Below are 17,629 nucleotides of genomic sequence, written 5' to 3'. Positions count from 1 at the left end.
AGCAGCTACAGAGTACCAAGCAGAATGTTAGAAGTAATTGAGAAAGGAATAGAAAAAATGTAGAAAATGATGAACAAAATTTGGAAATAAATTAAAAAAAAAGCCTAAACTTTCTAGATATTATGTATTGCTGGGGAATGGTGTGCTGTCAGAGAACATTTCATTCAATGTTCTTCTTTCTATTCCTGAAAAACAGTAAATTGGGGGTGATCTCAGTGATATAAGCTTGGTTTTGTTACTTTAAAAAATAGCTTTAATAGTTTGTGCAATCAAGTGTATGAAATAATGCTCTTACTGGAAAAGGACAATAACTTACAACCTTTTTCTCAGGTTGATATGACCATGTGCTCAGCCACCTTGCAACTAACGAAAAGGCATTTTCTCTTATTACAAGCCAAAATTACTCAAGAATTGCTGGGTGGAGTCAAATACTTACACCAGGTTTCACAAAAGCTACCCTCTTTAGTAGAGAACTGGAGAGCTGAAACTCCTACCAAGGATATCTGTGGTGTGAAGGCTTCCAGGTCAGGTGAGATTGCTCAACCCCAAACCTCCCCTGGTGGGAGGTGTCCATAATGATCCTCCATTCCTGAATGTGGCTGGGTGAAGGGATAGCAAGTCCCCATTTACTTCCTGAAAAGAGATTTGAGCATTCCTGGAAGCACATGAGATACAGATTATTACCTCTCTTGCCTAAAACAATGTTCACTCCCAATAGACTGTCCTTGGTATTATCTGTGAGGTATTCATAGGTGGGATACTTGAATTTCTTCTGGAGAAGGCTTTGCCAATCTGTCTAAAATATTAAATATCAATGAATAAGAAAGAGGACATGATTCTATAGTCTAGTGGTCTGGTGCCTGAGTCACTTGTTGGAGAAAATAAGGAAATCTTGATTTAAGCTGCTGCTCTTGTTCATACTCTTACCACGTTGAAAAGTATCCTATCCAATAAGTGACAGGTACTTTTTCACTGTCTCCATGTATCTGAGACCTTGAAACTGAAAATGTCTTCTTGCCTGGTATCTGAGAACCTCTCTTATTCAATGCACTTGAGAATGGATTTGAGCTCTCAGCCTGTTAGTAGTGAGAACAGCAACCTATAGTAAATAGTGATTAGTCTTAAGGGTCAGCCTGCTTAGTGCCAACATGATCTGGATCCTTCTGGGTTGGCCTTTCTGTGTTAGGGGAAGATTCATTACAGGAATGCAGACATCTGCAGATCCACAGGTACTGAGGATTTACACACAACAGTGGCAAGAATGTCCTCAAGTTGTTTTGTGGATTTATTGCCTACCTAACTGTCACCAGTTTCGGGGAAGATGATCCCTCTGGGACTATCACCTTTTTGCAGATCCAGCTTTTAGGTCATCCATTGTAAACCCAATCATTTTTCTGATTACTTTCTTCTGAGTTCATGCATCTTGAATACCTTAGTCCTTATTTGAATCTTCACCTTTTTGTTAGGTTGTGGACCTTTAGTATTGAAAGGAAGATACAGAAGAATCAACCTATTGGTGGAGAACAGATCTTTTGGAAGCCGGTCTAAGACTGGAAAGAATGCTTGTTACACCGGAAAATCCCACATACCTCTTTAACTTCTCTTCCAAGTGCAAAAGAAACTCCCCCAACCTCACTTCTCTACTAAACACATAATAAAACATCAAAAAAGGGGGTTTTACACAAATCTGTGCACAACTTCTTCTTAGGGAGAGAAAGAGAGCAGGAACCACACATGGTACATTGCCTTAAAGTGCTACTGAATAGCCATCTGATCCTGGTAATGAAGGGTGTGGTGCAAGAGCCAGAGCAAACCAGAAAATGAGACATTGGCTTTTACATTAACATTTTGTTTGCCTTTGAAGAAAAACCGAAAGCAAGTTAGAGAGTTCAGAGGAAGAGATGTATTTTATGGTCCATGCCTTTGATTTCCTTTTGAAAGCAAATTTGCTTCCTTTCCAAGAACTGACCTTCAGGACAACATTTTTGTTGCATCTTGCGTTTCTCATCCTCATTTTTCTTGTCCATAGATAGGCCAACAATATTACTGCCTCTGGAATTCTGAAATCTTTGGCACAAGGAGGAAGTTATTGTATAAATCTACTCTAATAGGTCAGAATCTCAGCTGGTGTGAATTGCTGTAACTCTGCCAGAGTGTTGCTGATTTACACTAGTAAATAATGTGGGTCTGTTGCTCTTAACTGCCAGAATTCGTACTTCCTTCAGTAGAAATACCAGGTCCCATTAAAATCTTTCAGTTGGTTTCTGTTGGACAAGCAGAAGCCCTGTTACTCTGTTCCAATATCTAATTGCCATCTGGAACCAGTAGCAACCACATGAGAATGTTAAACTGCAACATTGAGAAGTCTGCCTCCCTTTGGGCTTTATTCACTGCAGCAACACTAGGTCTGTGTAACTTCAAAGAGTTGACTGGAGTCCTCCATGCTGAATTCAGTGTCCTGTACTTGTCTAATCACTTTCTTTACCACTATATTTTTTTCTCCTTTTTCTAAGCACTTATTATTTTGCATGTTTTGAGGGGAGAATGGGTTCTAAAGGAAAATTGAAGATTCAATCTCTTTTTAAGAATAATGTTTTCATCCTCCATTTGCCAATCCAGTATAAAAGCTGCATCATATTTTCTCTACACCTCTTGTTTGTTTCCTTTTTGCTGAAGTCATCTGCACTCTGGGACTTTTTTCATTCTTCCTATGAGCTAAAATTTATGAATTCACCTTTAAATTCTTCCCCTTTAACTTCTAACTGAGCCCATATATTGTTTTGTGATAAACACAAGCATATTAGCAGAAAGTAGCATTAGGATGATTAAGCTTTGTGTATGGAATAGGGCAGGCTAAAATATTTGCACCAGTGATTATATTTTCAGTTAAATCAGAAGTTATTGTCCACATACACATGCGAGGAAGATATTTAGACTTTAAAGATTTCTAATGTGGAATTCACTCTAGGTAAACTATTTGAGTTGGGGTTGGTATTTTTGGGTTGTTTTTGTGTTTAGTTGGGTTTTTTTTTGTTTTTTAAAGAAAAAAAATAACACGTAATCGTCTTCAAAAAGGAACTGCCATAGTGTGAGTAACATGGGTCCTGATATAAACATCTTCTCCAAATCTGCCCACTGGTGCTTACTCCATGAATTATCACTTTTGTAGCATGGAGTGTTCATCTCCCGAACACATAGGAGCCACAGTATCTGCAATGTCTGCACAAAAGCTTGGCATGTCCCATAAGAAAGTCTGGTATTGCCTCAGGCAGTAGACAAGATCCTAAATCATCTTAAATCTGTAAGACAGAACTTCTCAGGACTTGTGCATAAAAGTAAGTTCAACAAATGGATATTAGTGTGAAATAGCTGTACTATCAGACCCCCAGCTTCCATGTGGTGCTGAGTGTTTTTAAATGTTGCAGATGAAAATAGGAAAGAAAGACTCTGGAACCAATAAAAGCAAGGCACAATTCCACCAAAGATGTCCTCAAAGAGCAGAGAACAGTCAGTGATTTAAGGGCTCTGTGCGTGAGATTTCAGCAACTTCCAAAAAATCTAGGAAAGGTGAGAAGAAATGTTTCCCTCACTGAAAAGGGGAACTAATCTTTGAATGAACTACAGTAGTTTTCTAAGAAAAAAATAACATATGTTCAGGACTATTTCTGTGATGTCTAGAGTAACATAAACACAGTACAATTATGGATGCTAACAGCTCTAGGTTCTTCTTATTAGTCAACCAAGTATTATATTTCACAAAGTATTATTCATCCACAATTTGCTTCCTGCTTCCTAATGTCAGCATTTGACCCTTAGGACTCCTCAGATATGTTGTATCATTCACACGGATGATAACGCCTTTGCTGTGTTACAGAATGAGGATGAAGCTGGAGTCTGATGGCATTATGCTGCAGTGGACATGATATTATTATTTATTTAAAATGGTATAGGCTGCATCTCACAACTAACTTCGGCCTCTGCATGCAAAATAGATTTATTTTCAGAAGTTAGTGTGACACCAAGAGGCAACAATAAAATGGAACCAGTATTAGGGAGGATTCCCACTCTTGGTTTCCATACATGCTGTACAGTGGCAGCTAGTTAATGCTAATCATACAATCATAGAATATCCTGAGTTGGAAAGGACAGTTAAATGTTCAAGGAACATTGAAGTCCAACTTTTGGCCCTGTGCAGAACAGTCCCAAGAATGACACCATGTGACTGAGAGTGTTGTCCAAATATTTCTTGAACTCTGTCAGGCTTGCTGCCATGACCACTTCCATGAGGTGCCCAACCACTTTCTGTGAGAAGAACCTTTTCCTAACACTAAGCTTAAACCTTCCCTGACTCAGCTTTGTGCTGTTTCCCTGGGTCCTGTCACTGGTCACCACAGAGGAGAGATCATTGCCTGCCCTCACGAGGATGTTGTACCTGCAATGACGTCTGTCCTCAGTCTTCTCTTCTCCAGGCTGAACAGACCAAGTGAGTGACCACAGCAGCTGCTCATACAGCTTCCTCTCCAGGCTCTTCACCATCTTCCTTGCCCTTCTTTGGATATTCTCTAAGAGCTTTATATCTTTGTCTTTATGTGTGTTCATGCTGCTCTCGAGACTTACATCACTTGGACATCCCTCAAGCCACTGTGTATCACAGACAGAATTTGCTGAAAGATCACAGATGTGGACTTCCACAACACCAGAGAGTACAGAGAGTACAATGTACAGACAGTACAGAGAGTGTTCCCAGATCTCCTCACCCAGCTGTGAGAGTGCTGGGAGCAGGAAGGATCTGAAAAGGGAGAATCAAAAATGAAACCTCCTCAATGCCAATATTTCTTGAATTCAGCCCCATTACCCTGTCTACTTCAGAGAAACTCAATCAGAAGGTTTAATGTCATATGCCAAAAATTTTAAGTAAAATTAATATATTTTTCAATGCACTGATATTTTTCTTTAAAATAATATCTCCTATTGACTTGTTTAAAAAAGGAGTCAGTGATTCCAGCCAAGTCTCCTACTCAGAAATGGAGTTGTAACAGTCTGTGAGATCTGATTTAATTTCAGTTGCACATAGTTTTTTTCTTCCACCATTATTCTGTATATTCTGTATATTTTAAGAAAATATTTTACTTCTTTATGTGTTTACTTCAAAGCATCTTTTACTTTTACTTTTACTTTACTTTTACTTTAATCTTGTCTGTCCTAGAACTGAGAATAACATAGAACATATTCAGAGAAGTACAAAAGAAATACTCTTTCTACATGGGTGCTATATTCAGGTTTTATTTGCACATATTCCCTAAAATTATAGTTTAAGTGGGCTATTTTCCATACCCACATAGGCAGGATTTTCCACATAAAGGTTCACATTGACTTTAGACCCACCCACAAGCTATTTACTTGCATCTATACATATAATGATCAAGCTCATAGCTACTTCAGCCAAACCTAAATATTTCAACTTGTGCTTCTTTTGCCAGCCATTTTCTCCTGAACAAGTTGTTTCCAGTTTACACAATTGCTTTTATGAAGTTTCTGGTACAATGTGTTTGCTCTTTCACGTGGGTATTGACTGCAGCCTGAAATTCAAACACAGATTTTGAGCAATCAAAACACTATGAATATTTTTGTAAAAAAGTTTTATTTTTAGCTGTTTTCCAATGTTTAGGCTGTTTGCAGAAGCTGGATTTCACTTGAAATTATTTTTTAATCTCCCAAAAGTTCATCAAACTAAATCATACAAATTTTCATTTATTTTACTTTGTTCATCTATTGGACATCAACTTGATTCTTATTGCCAGACATTTTGAATCTGCAAATATGAGAATAGGCAAAATGCTAAGCAGCAGCCCAAGCCATAAACCCACTTCCCACTCAGTTTTGGATGTCTCCCACTAAACACTTTCTCAATCTATTCCTAATGGCACTATTGTAAACATGCTCTTCTCCCTGGATTTTCAGATGGAAAATATGATGACACTGTGAACTGCAAAGTAGCACGGAGTAAGTGAGGACATCTTTGCAAAAGGCAGATTCCCAAAAAAATAACCTCTGCATGTATGTCCCTTGATCTCAGGGAAATGTCCTCTCAGGCTTGAGAAAATTTTCAGCTTAGAGCAACCCCCAATGTTATCACTCTCTTCAAAGTGGACCATCAGTGTAAAATGAGCACTTTCTCAAAAGAACACCTCCTAAGCACAGGAAATTTTTGTAGGTAGGGATATTTCCAAACAACATGAAAATCCTCAAAGGGAAAACACCCTGGGATGCAAACTCTAGAGTAAAAGAAGGTAATGTACACATACATGCATACAATGTGAAATCTTTCAGGGAAAACATTCTGTCCAAAGTAATATGTGAAGGGCTTTGTTTTGAAGAAGCCACCCCCTGCTGTGGCAGTAAGTATGCATGTATGATTACGAAGATGCCTAATTAAATTATCCTTATCTGAATGCCAGCTGAACTTAGCAAAGCAGATAATAAGTTCCAGAAACAGATACCATGTGGGGGGCAAATTATTTTACTTCGAAAAACTGGAGCTTGAAATTAGAGACGTGTAAATAATAGAGAACATGGTTTCCCTCCACCCCCACTGTCTGCACCTGAACTGGTATTTCCATCAGACGGATCACGGAGCCAAAAGGGGGCTACTCTCATAGCTCTGCATCTGTGAAGAGATTTCAGTTTGCCTTCTAACTCCACTTTTAAAAGTGGGTTTCCTGCAGATTTGCACATAGACAAGTGGGAGTGCTATTGTCTTATATTCTTGCACAAATTAAACACCAGCTATAAAAATTAGTGTTATAAACTCTTGATTATTTTTCAGAGTTTTATCTTGGCTGCAGATTAACTGCATTGTGTGAGGAGAGGCTCCAAAGATGTTTTTGCATGGAACTAACTCTTCTGAGGAAAAGCCATCCACTGGGGCACTGCCCAGCACATCTGTGCCGAGTCTCAAGGCAACTTTGTACAGGAACAATCAAGTCTTCCACACAACACCCCTGGATCTGAGAGCCCTGGAGAACACTGTGCTTTCTACATTTCCAAATGTATTCAATATGTGCCTGTGTTAACCCATCACTGGCCCTGCTGGATCAAAGCTACATCCTAAAAATCTATTGGCTCTGACATTTCCAAGCACTTAATGGACTTCAGAAGTGCTAACATAGGTTTGATGCAGCACCTGTGAGAACTAGGGCTCCTTGAACCTGAAGACCCAAGGAGTACACTGCAGAATTATCTTTAATTCTCATTTCTCATAAATCTCTATTAAAAGATAATTTAATTATCTTTTAATCACTCCAACTTATCTTTAGCATCAACAGAAGTCAAATATAATCCGCAGTGAGATGGGGATAATTACCTTTCTAGATTTTACAACTAATCTCTTAGATTTAGGTTTCAATCACTTTCCCAAAAAAGTTTCATGTGACTAATTATTGACACGCTCTATAGCACAGGCTTTTTAGGCCAGTGCCCAGTCAGTGCCCAGCTTTGGCACAAGGGAATATTTTGCTGAGAATTGTTTTTTGGAGCCAAAATGGGAAAATAAGGCTTATAGGGCAGAAGAGGGGACTCCACTGGTTTGACTTAAAGCCTGTTCAGGCCTCTTCCAAGGTCTGCAAGCAAACAGCCAAAGAGGTTGTTAGTTTTGGCACATCTTGGACTTATTAATGTATCTGTGGAGTCAGTAAAACAATGCAAAGCAATGTATTTTTCAGTGCACTGTGATAGTTAAGATTATTAGAAACATTATGCCATGTAAGGTGTGATCATCTAAACACTCTTGTGGTACCTACAGGAACAACCTTCTACTGATTCTGTGTGAAATTCACTGATCCAGGGAGCTTTCTGTCCCTTGGTTAATGTCAGAATATAAAAAAGGGGATCAGATGTCAGCCATTTATTAATCTGAAATGCTGGAACTTGAGCTGAACTTCAGGAGAACATTTCCTGGGGCCAAGGACAGCTCACGAAAGCATCAGCCCTAAGGGAGGGTTCATAAAGTGCAGATTTGCAGTTGCTTATCCCAGATAATGGACTCTGGTGAAACAACTTCACTCTTCTCTTCTGCTGCTGGGCACTACTGGGCTCACACCAGTACCAGCTACACACCAGTAGCTGAACAGTTCTGTAGAGAGCCAGCAGAAGCTTCTGTCCTTGCCTGACCTACCTGGCCAAAAGTTGGTCCAGGAAATTTCTTCATGCTTCAGACACATTATGGATAGTTATATCAGTATGTCCTTGGAGGAGCTAATAGGTCTTACACAGCATATGTATATAATGTATGTCTTCTATATAGTTGCATGTGTATTATCATAAGGCATATATTATGTTACATATATTGTAATATATAACATTTTTATCTTCATAGTCTGTATCTTGTGATATGAATAAAAAAAGTAGAAGCATTTAAATTATGAACAAAATTTTATCTTTTTTTCAATTTTCTTTTTTTTTTTTTTGTAAAAATTGTGTTGCAATGGCAAACATGAGGGAACAATATTACAAGACTAACAGTGTTGGAATTTGAAAAGTGTGTTTTATATTGATAGTATAAACCAATATACATCAGGAAACTAATTTTTCAGGAAACTCATTTTCTTGTGTGAAGGCTAATATAATAAAGCACATAAAATTCACTTTGCCTTGAAATTCTAGTGATGCTGTGAGTGGTTTTAAAGAAAAGATTTGGCTGCAAGAAATGTCTGCGGTGAAGGTAAAATTTCTAAGGAACAAAGGTTTTTCCTTATGCTGGAGGCACAACTGCAGTGCAAAGTCGTGGTCAAGAATGGTTCATCATTCCTTACAGATTTCCTTTGTAATATTGCCAAAGCCAGCTTCAAAGATTTCATAGAAATTATGGTCGGAAGGGACTTTCAGATCATTCAGTCAAACTTCCTGGTACACCACTAGTCAGGAAGCACTAACTAAATTCCTCATAACCACCTAAGGAACTTGGATGCAACATTTCAGAATTTCAGAAGTCCAGAAGACTGGAAATATTCAATATTAGAACAATTTAAATCCTAGAGCAACTACAGACAGATGCTTTTAGGCTTAAGGAATTTTAGATTAAATATCATTAGTGAAGGAGTGGAATTGTGGTTCAATAAAAGATTAAGAACAAAAATAAGACTACTAAATGTATTATGCTCCCATGGAAATTTGGCCTGATCAGATGAAGTTATTTCTTTTTCCTCTCTTCGTAAAATTACTTTTACTTGAAGTTATTTCTTTTTCCTCTCTTCGTAAAATTACTTTTATTTACAAAAGAAGTCTTTGGCTTCTCCAAGATATTAGATTTAGAGTCACATGATATTAGAACAGAAAAGCACTGCTATATTGGCTAAAACAGGATTGCAAATATGTCTGAAGTGCAACTGATAATGAGGAAATATCAAGGTTCCCATTGAGATTCCAGCAGGACCAGCTCTTGGTACAATATTATTTGGTATTTCCATGAAAAGTATGAATAGTGTCCTTGCTGAATCTGCTGGTATTTAGAGATATGTGAGGCAAAAAATACTGAAAAAGAGAAATTACTTTTGCGTGGTGATGTGGATCATTTGATTAAATGGTCATGATCTGGGTGCATTTTCATACGTCTAAATGGCAGGTATAAAATGGGAGACTGAAGAATACAGTCTCTTCTTAGAGGATGATAGGTTTTATCCTACAAAGCAACAGCTCAAAGGAGGATCCTGTCATTGTGTATGATTGCCTCAACAGGCAGCTTCAGGGCAAGCTGTGGCAAAAAAAGCTAGTGCAAACCTTGAGTTTGCAAGAAAAGTATCAGGGAGAAATAGGAAAGCCTTCTGCATCCTGTGGGCAGGCTCCTGGTGAGGTGTTAATCTTTAGTTACACTGCCAGGTGAGAGAGAGGCTTTAAATCCTAGTGGTCCTAAATCCAGATGACTGGGCTGCACACTTGTGTTGGCAGGAGAAAGGATGCTGTAGCTTGTTTCAGAGCATCTTCCCAAAAATAGCTGATGCCAAGCCCAGGCTGTAGAGCAGGATTGCCCCTAGGGTTGGTCTAACAAACCGTGGCAGCCACAGGTGGGTTTGACACACCTACCTGTGCTGCTCAGGAGCACTGTGCACCTCAGCACTTCACCCCACGCAGGCTGAGAAAGGCCTTTGCTATTTGATCATTTTCATTCACCCTACAGTGAACAGTAGCCACAAATTACAAATGTGGACTGGATTTTGCTGACAGGGATTTTTTAGTTACATTAAATTCCATTTATTTTCCAAAAAAGGAACTTGTGGCTGACCTCATGTTTATTCTCAGCACAGATATTCATGTGCTAATTTTCTTTGTGGGTTTTAATTTTTTTTTTTTTACTTAATAGGAATAAGAACTACTATACCTGCTAGGAATTAAAAGTAATATCATAACAAATAGGCATCTGCTGGAAGAAAAGAATTGTAAATCATTAGGGACATGTGCAATCCAGGCCTCATTCCTCTCAAGGCCTCATTGGAGCAACATGTAGAAAGAAACAGCCAATATTTTAAAAGCAACAGGAAAAAAATCTGTACATAATTTGATTTTTTTTTTCTATAACAGCATCTTTACTTGCATATGGCCAGATTATTAATCAAAAAACTGGCAATATATAGCTATAAAACTGGCTTTTCAAAGATTTATCACTTTGTCATGCACACAAAGAGATGCACATTTTACATGTTGGAAAAATGCCCTCAGCAGCAAATAACGTTTATACAAACTCTGAAAAGCCAGAATTCCATATCTTGTGCTAATGATGTTTAGTATCTAACAGAAAGCATGAGAAGAAACTTTAACATGTATTAATAATACTATGCATTTTAGGTAGATATTGAGCACCCAGCTCCAGTGTGATGAATGTACACATAAACTTCAAAATTAGTCTTAAAAGCATATAAACCACTTCAGTTGTTAAGATTTTCTAGAACCAGCGTGTGTGGGTAATATCACTAAAAGCAGGTATGTTGGATAAAAATGAATGATGTCCCTTTTCCAGTATAAACCCAGGAGTTCATCTTCCAGTGTTGTTTATAAATAGAAGAGAGTCAATTTGCTTAGGATCTGCAGGACGTTTGGGTACTCCATTTAGATAATGACAACATTTTTAACACAGCTATCACTCATTAGGTCAAGAGGTTGTGATTAATCAAGAAGTGTTTTGGTTTTGTCTGATAGACATCTAGTCTCTTTAGTTTACAGTTGAATGAAGATGGCTTCAACAGTTTACAGAATAAGCTGCAATGATACATTAGACTGAAATTGAGATGGAAAAGAGATGTGTGATCTATTTTAACCATTCCATTTGCATTAAAATGTGCTGTGTGTGAATTCATCTAGGCACTGCTAGAGTAAATTAAAATCTGCTGGGAATGTGTTGAATGCATTACACAACAGGAATGCACTGGCAGGTTACAGCTACAAGTCTGCTGAACGTTACTAGGTGGTATTGTCGGTGTTTGGGGTAAAAGAGGAGAGTCTTTTAATAACAATTGGCTGGTTAATGGCTGATCAAGACATGAGAAAACTTGAGACAGAATGAGTTTTGGCAAAAAGTAGTCTCATTATTAAGTCTGTTTCCCTGGCATATTTGGAAAAGCCTCCAGACTGAGGCAGTACAGGTCTTGCTGTATAAACTGCACGACAAGGATTCACACTTCTGGGTGAATAAAGAAAGAGAAAAAAATCTGCAAATCCTTGCTGTATGAAATGTCTCAAGATATTATAAAATGTCAAGGTCATGGTCTAAGATTATCTATCAGCATTTTCCTCTCACCAAGCTCTGATCCAGGTTTCTGGGGTATGGTAAAGGTCTTTGCTCTAGCCACACCTCTCAAGGAGCCAAGAGGAATATGTCCCAGGGAAGCAGTCTGTTCTCAGTTTATGAAATGAGAAGTATAATCAACTGCCCACACCATCTGTGAATACACACCTTGCACCCACAACCCCAAATCACATCTGCAATCTGCAATCAGCACTTCTTAAAACCTTTGCAACACCTTTGTAAAAAAGGTGTATATTGCCATAGCCCACATTGCATGGAGGGGTTTTTTGTTGATCTTTGAATAATCAAGTAAATCAAGTGCTAATTCAGTGTAAAGGTCATAAAAATAGTACATGTCTTGACAGTACTTTATTGCTTGCTTTTTAATAATATATTTATGTTGCTCACTAGAAAAGAAAGTGGGTGAAATCTCTGAAACCATTTTTCTTTTTTAACATATGCACTTTGGAGGATCCAGCCTGAGGAAGTACTGTCACCTTTGTGTTCCCTTTTTCCTTGATCACACATATGCATGCATGCTTATGAACTTCCTTTCAGATGATGTTAACAAGTTGAAGGCAAAGTAGCACCAGGTGAGCAAATAGAAATCCTGCAAAACTTTTCATTAAGGCAAATCCCATAAATTTCACTCTTCCTCTTTCTCTCCAGATTATCTAATAATTCTGTGCTAAGCACTGCACACATGCTTTCTTTAATGCTACAACCAAGGAAAAATATGAATGCTTGCAAAATACACACACTGGAATCTGTGTGACATCCAATACTGTTATTGATTGGAGACATCTGAAAAATTACAGTAATGACATGTTGTTGTAATTAGCATTACAAATTTCCCTGGTTTAAATTAGAGAACATGCACTAGAAAATCCAGAAGCTGCATATGAACTGCTTTAGGATTCTAAGATGACTTAACAGCTATTGTCCACACTTGCCAAAGTCTAACATTGATTAAGAAAATCCACTAGGCTCTGTGATCTACACTACCCACAACCCTCTCCAGACTGGAACACCTTCCTCAGGCAGGGAATTCCTCTATGTGATGCTCTTGCTGGCTCTCTCCCAGGGGACACACTTGTCCTGCTTTTGGCATGACTCAACTTTTTGTTGAGTTGACCTTTGCCCCCTTAAATGAAAGGGTTTCATGCCCTGGAAACTGGCTCTCTTAGCAACTTCCACTCAACTAGAACCTTATTCTTCCACAGCAACACCAAAGAAACACAGTAAAATACTTGATTGAGTTAGTGAAAAAATAATATTCTTGGGGAAAAGGAAATGCTAGGCAGGTCTAAAACTCCTAAGCAGGCTACATCAAAGGATGCATTACACATAGCTGGAGGATTAATGTCCATTTATCTAATTAATGATTTTATAATTTAACATGATATTAAAGAGATTTTAGAGAGGACAATACTTTCAGATAAAACCACAAATTCTAATCATTAGGCAGCTGCCTCTCCTGATCCTATTATTAAAATATATATCCTAAGTAATCTCTGAAAAGTCAGTACTTTCAGAATATACCAGGAAAGCAAGATATTATTTTCCTCCTGATTTTCAAAAGAAACCCATGGAGAAAGAAAAGAAAAACAGTCTATCAAGAGCTGCAATGTTTCCTGAACTAAATGGGGGAAAAAAAAACAACAAATAAGTGAAATGCTTTAAACAATTAAAGGGAAGGATTTGCACAGGAAAGAACTTCAGTGTGAAAAGTGAATAAAAGGAAAACAGGCTAAGAAGACCAAATCAACTGAGGCAGCCTATTCAGTCTTGATTTAAAGTTTTTCTAATGTTTGATTAAGTCTGGTTCTTGATCTTGCAACAATACCCCTAATGATCTCATCACCTACCATCTAATAGTGACACCAAGATTTTAGAGAAGTGGTCAGTTCCCTGCTGAAGTTAAGACAATGACTGCAAAATACCAAGGAAGAAATAAGAGTTTAAAAGCAGAAACAGAAAATGTGAGTCCTTATATTTCCATGTTGGCTGTAGAGACAGGCTCTCTCTCCTTGCACAATTGCCCTGGCAAACAGGTGTCTCATGCTGTAATTCACATTAAACAGCAGTCACCCATCAGGGCTCTAACAGGTTGTGGCAAACTCCCCTCTGCTTGTGATTGGTAGCAAAGAAGAAAATAAATTCCTGTTTATTGTAAAATGTCTTGGAGTGTGGAAAAGGTTCATAAGTCCTAGCAAAGCATTTGAGGAGATATCCTTAAAAATATGCAAGTGTCTTATCCCTCTCTGAGCTAATGAGAATCCAACTTCAAACCTGACCCTTGGCCTCACTGCACAGCATATTTGGCTTTTGCTCCTGATCTGGTCTGACCACGTGCTTCTGACAAAGTCTTTTACTTCAGAGGTGGCTTTGCAGCATTATAATCTAAATAATAATACAGACTCCTCTTTGTAAAGGGGCTTGGAATTGAGGTCTGGTCCTTTGGTGGAGAAAAGGTATTGAAGTGGAGCCTGAAGGCAGGCTCCTCTGCAGAGGCCAAAGCAAGACAGGAGTGGGGGGCCACCATTCCCATCCCTTGTAATGAGGGTGTTGGAGCAAGCTGGGTGTGGAGGCAGGGGGCATTCACAACCCCACAGTGGTCTGCCTGAGTTGTGCTTCAAGGACAACAAGGTGTTTATTGCAGTGACTTAACATCATCAGTAGATGAAAATAAAAATATATATCATAAAGGATTATATTAAAATCTCTCTTTTGGTAGTTTGAGCCTTGGAAGTTGTGTCAGCAGCTCAGAATTAATGAGATTTTAGTTTAGAACATTTCAGCATTGTTTTTCTTCACATGCTGTTTGTGTCTAGGATGGTACCAGAAAGCTGAAAAAGTACCCTAGCTTACAAACACAGACTTGAAGTAAAACAACTCCAGCACCTCCAAAACTTTCTAAATGAGGCCTAAAACCCCTTTGCAAATATTAAGGAAACAACCTTTGTATCACCAACAACATGGTGGATATCTTATGCCTGTTTTATGAAAGGTGAAAACAAATTAGAAAGAGGCTGTCCTTCATTAATATTAGGTTTCTGTTTGGCATTAGAGAAGTTACTTTTCCCCCCCACACTCTTTTGTGCACAATGATACATTCAGCCCAAACCTCAAGCCTCAGAAAAGAGCCCTCAAGACAGACAGACTTGCCCCGTGCTGGCTCGAACTGCCCATGACACAGTGGGGCAAGATTTGGTCCTGCCTGCACAGAGGACTGAGCCAAAATGACCATTTACTGTCCAGATCGAGGTCTTAGGGCAAAGGCAAACAAAAAGAGCTACCAGTAACACCATTTCTTGCAGCAGTGTTCATTTATGCCTTTAAATCATTTCTGGGGAGTAAAGAGCTTGAGTTTGCACAGCCCTTGAGAGACATGGTGTCTGAAATCCTGTTATTTCTTTTTTCTCCTTTCTTATTTCTTTTTCTCCATTGTCATTCAGCTGCTCTAATTCAGTGCAAAATGTTGTTTGAAGAGGTTTTGGACATTGCTTTCCACAACAACCATTGCACAGCTGAGTTAGGACTTGCTGCCTGTACAGCAGAAAAATAAACTGGGCTAAGGTTTCTTCAGTTCAACAGTAATGGAGTGGGATTTCTTTTAATTTAGTTAAATACTGTTGCTTGACAGAATGAAATCTGATCTCTAAGGTAGAGATTAAAACTGGTGGACCGAGTGCAAACTATTTGGGTTTTTTAATTATTCTTCTGGTGAATTATCCTAATTAAATTTGTCAGACAATCACAGGATATACCACTTGTGTAGAAATTGATAATCACTGGCCATTCATCTCCTGTCTAGTAGCTTTTATATTCTCTAGATAAAAATCAGATGAACTGGAAAAGCAAAATATTGGAGTTGATGCACAATCACCTAATTAACTTTTTCTTAAGCACTTGGAGAAACACGGAGTAAGTGGAGAAATAGTGTATTTATTTTACAGAGCTTTTGCCAAATGATGCTGTTGGTCACACCCAGTGTTGTACATGAACACATTTTGCTGGATGAAGACCCTGGCACAAGATATTGTTTGGAAAGGCGAGGGAAGACAAGGCAAGGCAAGGCAATGCAAAGAGTTTTCTAACTTTTTTTCAGTATGTGTTAACAGATAATTGGCCATCTACTGGACAGAATATTACTTCACCATCCTAATAACTTGGCTGCACATAAAAATCTTTTCATGCTGCAGCTTGGCTCTGAACCATTAACTTTTTTCTTAATAACAGCAATAAAATGAAAGTCAGTCCACAATTAATTCTCTTCACCAGACTCCAGTGACCTAAAATATGTAGCCTCCTTTGGAATTCTGTCAAACTCAGTGGTTTCTGATGGATATTATTTATGCCTCCATGTATGCAAACAGCCACTCATCAAGTTTTTGATAGATACTATTAGGAATTTATATTGTACATGTCTAAGCTTACATTACAGACCTCTGTGGTCATATTGAAGAAAAGGATTTTTGACTTTATAAACCATCATTTGCAATTTCATACACCAGATTTAGTTAGCAAATAGCTTTCTCTGTTGAATTTAATTTTTTTCTGCATAATAGCCAAATGCCCATTACTGATAGAGATACCAGAAAGCAAGAAGTAAGATCAGATTAAAAATACTGAATGGCTTTATTCTAGTTAAGTTCCTTGATGGAATGATTTTGAAAAACAGACATTTTAAAACTTCCAGTAACACAAAAACTCCACATATATTTGAGAACTGCTTTTTTTTTCCCCATGCAGGATGCCAAGAACCATGACCCTGCCCTCGTGACAGTCCCCTGTTTCTCCTCCTGAGCTTCCAAGCTATATTTGTGGCTCCCATGGAACATGTGCTGTCCCTCTCCCCAGCCTGTCTGCAGGAAGGCAATGAGACAGGGCATAACAGAGCTGCTTCTGCTGCTGCAGCTATCTGGGAAGACCAACTGGAGTCAGAAAATTTCTCTGAGCTCCACTAGGAGACCAAAGAAGTGCCTGGAGAGACACTCCAGAGGCACTGCAGAGTAAGGGAGGTGTAAGTGTGGCTCTCCATGCATGATGTGGCAGTTCTCTGTGCGTGCTTTCCCAGGGCACCTGGGTCGTGGTTTAAACCCAGAGAGCAGCTGAGCCCCACACAGCCACTCACACCCCCATGGCAGGGGAATGGATGGAACTGAAAGACTAAATCTGAGAAAACTCATGGGTTGAGAGAAAGATGCTTGAATAGGTAAAGCAAAAGAAATGCATGCAAGCAAAGCAAAACAAGGAATTCATTCACCACTTCCCATTGGCAGGGAGCTGTGCAGCTCTGATGGCCACTTGGAAAGACAAGTGGCATCACTCTGAATGTTCCCTCTCTTCCCTCTCCTTCCTATACATATATATATACCGTATATAGCTTTATATGCTATATATGGTATGCAATATCCCTTTGGTCAGTTGGGGTCAGCTGTCCTGGTGTCCCCTCCCAGCTTCTTGTGTCCCTCCAGTCTCCTTTCTGGTGGGGTGTTATGAGGAGCAGGAATAGCCTTGGCTCTGTGTAAACTCTGCTCAGCAGTAACCAAAACATCTATTTTGGATGGTTGGTAACAACACTGTTTCCAGCACAAATCCAAAACATGGTCCCATACCTGCTACTATGAAGAAAATTAACTCTCTCCCAGCCAAAACCAGCTCTACCTGCCTTTCACCATAGTCATTCAACCAGACCAGAGAATATGGCTTCAAATATTTATCAACAGCTGCAAACTGATGAGCCATTTTAGACACAGCTGTCCTGAGCAGGATGGGTTTGCATGTTCACTCAAGCATTTAAACCTTTTGTCATCCATTTATTCACAGAACAATTACTGGGGGACTGTGGAA

The sequence above is a fragment of the Lonchura striata genome, chromosome 3 (genome assembly GCF_050655825.1).
Source record: "Lonchura striata isolate lonStrDom1 chromosome 3, ASM5065582v1, whole genome shotgun sequence".
Taxonomy (NCBI): Eukaryota; Metazoa; Chordata; class Aves; order Passeriformes; family Estrildidae; genus Lonchura; species Lonchura striata.
The sequence above is the reverse complement of the archived record's forward strand: the minus strand, read 5'-3'. Positions refer to the sequence as shown.